The sequence below is a fragment of the Myripristis murdjan genome, chromosome 2, assembly GCF_902150065.1.
Source record: "Myripristis murdjan chromosome 2, fMyrMur1.1, whole genome shotgun sequence".
In the NCBI taxonomy this organism is placed as follows: domain Eukaryota; kingdom Metazoa; phylum Chordata; class Actinopteri; order Holocentriformes; family Holocentridae; genus Myripristis; species Myripristis murdjan.
In genome coordinates this window covers 17,719,161-17,725,381 of record NC_043981.1, presented here as the reverse complement: position 1 = coordinate 17,725,381, position 6,221 = coordinate 17,719,161, and the positions used below count along the sequence as shown (strand labels likewise).

The following is a 6,221-nucleotide window of genomic DNA, read 5'->3' as shown; positions in this document are numbered from 1 at the left end:
TAATATGATTTTATGGTTAGTAAATCAGCTTAAAGGTGCAACAAATTCACAAAAATCATCTTTCTGTGCTTTCCCCGTGACATTCGGTGCACTGCCGCCCTTCACAAACTCACCTGAGACTTTTCCGCCTCATCAGGTACCTGCGCCGAATAACCACTCTGTTCAGCACAGCTTTGATTGACGGAAAAGCTTGAGAATTAAAAAAAAAAACATGCGGTGCTTGAATGCATCGAGTGCTCCTCCTCAACAGTGACGTTTTCTTCTTGAAATGCAAGTGCTGATCGAAATATATGAAGAGTGGGGATTGAGTCGCTTCATATGAACGTGCTGAGTGTGCGGTGCCGAAGCTGACTTCATTAAAATCACATGCCAGCCCCGTCCAGCCGTACGTGGCTCAGGAAATATACGTATCAAGTTAATCTCCGGAGATTTAAATGGCAGATGTGATCTGATTTTGCACTTACGTGACAGCCTCGTCGTGGTATTTCTTGGTGTCATACAGCCTACAGGCCTACATAATGCTGAGTCTATTATAGCTAATCATCTTAGAGCTATGAGATGTGATTTAAGAAAAAATGGCTGTTATTGAGTTTGTCACAAAGATTTCAACTAGCAGATGGAGGTGCTTAAGCGTTAAGCCAAATTAAAAGTCTGGCTCTCGGAGAACAACTGGTTCCTTATGTTCACAGGAGAGCCAATAGTTTGCAAATGATCCAATGTCATTTTTGAAAGATGTGATAATAACCATCTGTATCTTCTGTACTTTTATCAGAATTCGCTCCACTGGGGATGAAAAACTGGAGGGAGCCAAATGAATAAGCAGTGACTAGATTTCAGAACGTAACCGGTTACAAAATGTTGATTTACAGTACACAATCAGACATGATGGGATTACAGTCGTGGAAGTTCAAGGCTCATAATCTGATGTTATGCAATAAAAGTGAACTTGTTACTGAGGGCTGGCACGGCGCGTTCACAAACATCTGTCCGGCCCCGGGGATATTTTTGCTGTTTCTGCTTGGAAACGTGTCTGCCAGGAGCGCAACATGATTTGATTAACAGTTGGTTTGGAAATGAAAAGCACTGAGAAGCTGCCACTCATCACTTTTTCAACATGAAGAAGCCCTTATGGGAGAAAAAAAAAAGAAAACCCAATGTGGATGTTGAATCAGTGGAGGACAGAGCACATGATGGGAAACCTTTTAAAGGCTTGAGGTTTAGCTCTGCTTTTGAACCTCTGACTGGTTTCTTTTATAAGAAATTAACTCAGAAATGAATCACCTGATGCTCTGACCCACAGTGAGCAGGTGGGTCCGGCTCAGGGACACGACTTCTGATAGAGAAACCTATTACCTTTTTGGTTATTGTCCCAAGGCCAACCCACCACCCACCAATATATGTTTAATAACTCATAAATCATATGGGACCACTTGGGAAAATTCAAGATATTAATATTAACATTTCCAGCACATTTCCACTATCTGAACTATCTGAAACACCAGTGGTCACAGTAAGATAAGGTAATGTTGCTCTAGTTTGTTCTGGTTTAGTTGGTTTGGAATGCGGACCAGACTGGATTGGTTTGGTCCAGTTCAGTCCAGTCCAGTTGAGTTGGTTTGGTTTGGTTTGGTTTGGTTTGGTTTGGTTTGGTTTGGTCCAGTCCAGTCCAGTCCAGTCCAGTCCAGTTGATTTGGTTTGGTTTGGTCCAGTTCAGTCCAGTCCAGTTCATTTGGTTTGGTCCAGTCCAGTCCAGTCCAGTCCAGTCCAGTCTACTCCAGTCCAGTTCAGTCCAGTCCAGTCCAGTCCAGTCCAGTCTAGTCCAGTCCAGTCCAGTCCAGTCCAGTTGATTTGGTTTGGTTTGGTTTGGTTTGGTCCAGTTCAGTTGGTTTGGTTTGGTTTGGTTTGGTCCAGTTCAGTTGATTTGGTTTGGTTTGGTTTGGTTTGGTCCAGTTCAGTTGATTTGATTTGGTTTGGTTTGGTTTGGTCCAGTTCAGTCCAGTTCAGTTGGTCTGGTTTGGTTTGGTTTGGTCCAGTTCAGTCCAGTTCAGTTGATTTGGTCTGGTTTGGTTTGGTTTGGTCCAGTCCAGTTCAGTTGGTCTGGTTTGGTTTGGTTTGGTCCAGTTCAGTCCAGTTCAGTTGATTTGGTTTGGTTTGGTCCAGTCCAGTCCAGTCCAGTTCAGTTGGTCTGGTTTGGTTTGGTTTGGTCCAGTCCAGTCCAGTCCAGTTGGTTTGGTCTGGTTCCAGTCTGGTCCAGTCTGGTCCAGTCCAGTCCAGTCCAGTCCAGTTCAGTTGGTTTGGTCTGGTTCCAGTCCAGTCCTGTCTGGTCCAGTCTGGTCCAGTCCAGTCCAGTTCAGTCCAGTTCAGTGGGTTTGGCTCAGCTTTCCAACTGTAAAAACAAATGTTGTCAAGCATTCCTCATAGCCATGACACAAAGACACCAACAAGATCCCAGAATGCCTTGCAGCGTGAGGCCAGCAGGTGCCTCACACACAGGTGTGTTTCATCCAAACTTAATGAGGCTGTGACGCTGACCCCGCCCCTCAGGGCCGAGTGGACAAAACAAGTAAACCTGAACAACAGAGACACAACAAGATCATCAGACACATGCAGAGCAAACACCAGGTCAGTTCTGACTTTTTAAGCCAAACTTATGGAGTTCAGCAGGTTTATCATCACAAATGCCTCCAGCTCACACCTGAACTTTATTTTAAGTTCCAGTGGAGATCCAGAGGTTTCCAGACACTCAGAATCAGAAATATTGATCCCTGAGGGGAAATTGGGTCAGATATAGTTGCTCAAAATTCACAAAATTAAATTATGAGAAGACTAAATATACAAATATCTGCCTTACAAATTGCAAAGAGTGTGTGCATTACTTGTAAATTGTACCAAAGTGTGTGCAAAATGTGTGTTAAATCTAAATATGTGCATTAATCCTACAAATTGCAGCAATAAATACAGGAATAAGAAAATGAGCACATGGAAAAACAAAACAAAAACATACCTATATACATCATATTTACACAGGGATATTGCACTGTTGAATTGTTGTCAAGTCTTACAGGAGTAAATAAAGTCTTACAGGGATAAATAATGTCTTACAGGGATAAATCTGATTCACTTTCCCCTAAAAAACACCAAACCACACGTTACAATTCATGCTGCCGTCACATTCCTGGAGAATTTTTTTAAATTAATTTCCTGGTAAACTGAATCCCTTTCAGCAAAGAGAAACCATAAAGACGAGACACTGCCTTGTTTTGCTGCAGGGAATAAAAGCCCTGACCGTCACTGCAGGATTTATGGCTTATATATTGATAGATATAGACAGATAAACACACATTAATACAGATATCTAGACAGAGGCAGATGCAGATCTGTGCACGTCCATCACTGGCAGAGTGTGCACATCCTCAGGGAGCTCAGAGGCTCTCAGCAGCTGCACTGACGCTTTACTGCCGTGATATATGGATCGACCCAACGAGAGAGAGAGAGAGGAAGAAAAGAGAGCAAGAAGAGGTGAAAAGAGGGAGAAATGTGAGCGAAAAATAGAGGCGGAGGAGGAAAGGAGATGAAGATGACAAAGCAAGAGGAGAGAGGAAGATGCAGAGATGAGGAGAGAAGGGAGGGAGTGAAACTGAGAGGAGGAGGAAGAGGGGGAAGGAAAGAATGAAATGAGCGAGGGAGGAGATGAGGAGAGGACAGAGAGTTCAGACTGGCTCCGGGGAAAGATTTCACACCAGCGTCACTTTGAAGCCACCGCTGGGAAACGGCGAGTCACGATGGAGCCGGGCGACAGCCGAACCACCAGATAGCCACGGCGAAAAAAAAAAAAAAAAAAAAAATCAAGTCATCCAGCTCATCTTCAGCATTCAAATCCTGTTTTCACTTTATTGTCTAAAGGAAGTTCAGTATAATCAATTAACACTCAGCAAACAGTCAAAAAGCTTCTGTTATAGAACCATTAAAGGGTAACAAATAGAAATAGGCCATAGCTCATAATGCATGGATCAATAGAAAAATAGAAATCATATGGAAAACTACCAAGGCAACTATAATTTGAAGCTAAAAATCACTAATATTAAAGCATAATCTACCTATTATTAAAGGACTGGCCTTGTGATTTTGCATTTTTAGCGAACTGTAGTGCAAAATGTATAAACTTAATGTTAGTCTTTTATAAAAGGGATCAGTGATATTTTAGAGATGCTATAATATATGCTATGCGCTATAATATGAGGCGGCTCTTTCATCCAGAAACTCACATTTTGACTCTGTGTTGTGAAATTTTTAGTACCGCCGCCGGATATGCTAAATGGTTTATTGACATGACAATGTGGAGAATGGACCAAAAATTCAAAATCACCAGGATGGTCCTTTTAAAACTTTAATTTGTGTCTGATTGCTGTAACCTTTCAGCGGAGTCTTTTCACCTGGATGTTGAATTATTCACCTTTTCATAGCGCTGTTTGCACGCCACAGTCCCGTTTTCAACTGGTTTAACCACAGTCTGAAGAGGTTTTGGTGCTAAATCAGATCAGCAAGCCCAGGCGAGGCTCTCGAATGCAATAAATGTGCAATATGTGTATCACATGTCAAAATGAAGCCGTATTTCTTCAGAACGCTTGTAGCACTGTCAGTTCAGTGAAACCTTTCGAAGCGTCAGAGTTAAAAACCTGACCTTGGCTTATGACAGCGTACCCTGTTGCACAGTTGTTGCAAAGTTTTCCAAACCACAAGACCTGACTGTAACTTTTTTTTAATTCTGTGCAGGAGAAAACACAGCGGGAGGCGAGCCGCCATGCAGCCTGCTGAAGAGGAGAAGTGGAGCGCACGGATGGAATTAGATATTTATTTCCTCTGGAGCTGTGCTGGTTTCTCTCGTTAACCGCAGGAGAGTCGCTTGGGGCCAGGCAGAAAACGCACAAAAGCAAAATGCAATCAAAGTCAAATGAAAGACAGCAGCATTTTCTCTCTCTTTTTTTTTTTTTTTCTCCTCCCGTCTTCCTCCTCTGGTCTCAGACATGCCTTCGGAAACATCACACCCTTTCCAGACAACTTTGCCGCCTGGCTCTCCTCAGGGGCCGAACATTTTCACACTCCCGTGTCCCGACACCTTTTTTAGCATGCAGCCTCCACACAAAGGGCCGGCTGATTGATAAGTGACAGATCCAGCTGCCTTTGTCCTGGCTAATAAAGTGGGACAGCTCCTGTATTTATAGTGAGGCGGGTGACACACGCAGCGCCGACGCTCCTGTTTGAGTTTCAGCTTCTGTCCCTCGGGATCAAGACAAAAAAAAACAAACACTTTTAATGCATTTTATCGTTCTCATCATTTCTTATGAATGCCCTTTTGTGGTGACATTTAGGATATTAACAGCTTTTAGGCTTACTTTAAAGAGAAATATCCTGAAAATGTCAAAAAAAAAAAAAAAAAAAAAATTATATATATAGTATTCCTATAGTATTTGCTGTAGTTTTCTAATGTTTTTTTTTTTTTTTTTTTTTTACGGTTAGGCCGCGCTGCTCTTGTAAAAAATAAGGTGTTAAACACTGACGGGGGCCGTGAATTTAGCCCGAAATTAGTTCATAATTTATTTACATATTAAAATTATTAATAAATGGAAAATATAAGAGTTTAACTTAATCAAATCCATTTGTTTGTGGCTTTGTGTGCAGCTCGGACGACAGGGTTAGAACAAAAAAAGTCAAAAAAGAAAATGGAGAAAAAAAAGTTAAAAAAAAAAAAAAAAAAAAAATAGACAGAAAAAAGAAAGAAAATGGCCTGAAAGAAGTTCTGGGGAAAAGAAAAAAAAAAAAAAATATATAATTAGAATAAAGTGGGAAAAAAGGGGAAAAATATATTATTAGAAAAATTATAAATATAGTTTTCTGGACATTTTTTTCTCAATTTTCTCTCTCACTTTCTTTTGCTAATTTCCAGGTCATTTCCTTTCCATTTCTGCAGTGAAAACACAGTTCAAAAACACATTAATTAACTGTGCTAGAGTACAATTTTATGAAATAACATATATTTTCAGCTGTGTAAACATTTGACCCCAGTAGGAAAAATAAATAACACTAAATAAGCCAGATTCACAGAGCGGATCGTGAGGAAAGCTCTTCTCAGATCCTGCGTCAGGGTGAAAGCATGCATTTATGGCACGGAAATGAAAATGTACATCATCATCCATGTGATTTAGTGTCTGTGCCTGTTTAGA

At 41.2% G+C, this 6,221-nt stretch overlaps 1 long non-coding RNA gene across 1 annotated transcript; it reads left to right on the top strand.

The window, feature by feature from the left end:
• Positions 1 to 2,522: 2,522 nt before the first annotated feature.
• LOC115374094 (uncharacterized) lies at positions 2,523 to 5,442 on the top strand. Its single transcript, XR_003929592.1, has 2 exons — positions 2,523 to 2,622; positions 4,774 to 5,442. It is a non-coding gene; the product is annotated as an uncharacterized LOC115374094 (long non-coding RNA).
• Positions 5,443 to 6,221: the final 779 nt, after the last annotated feature.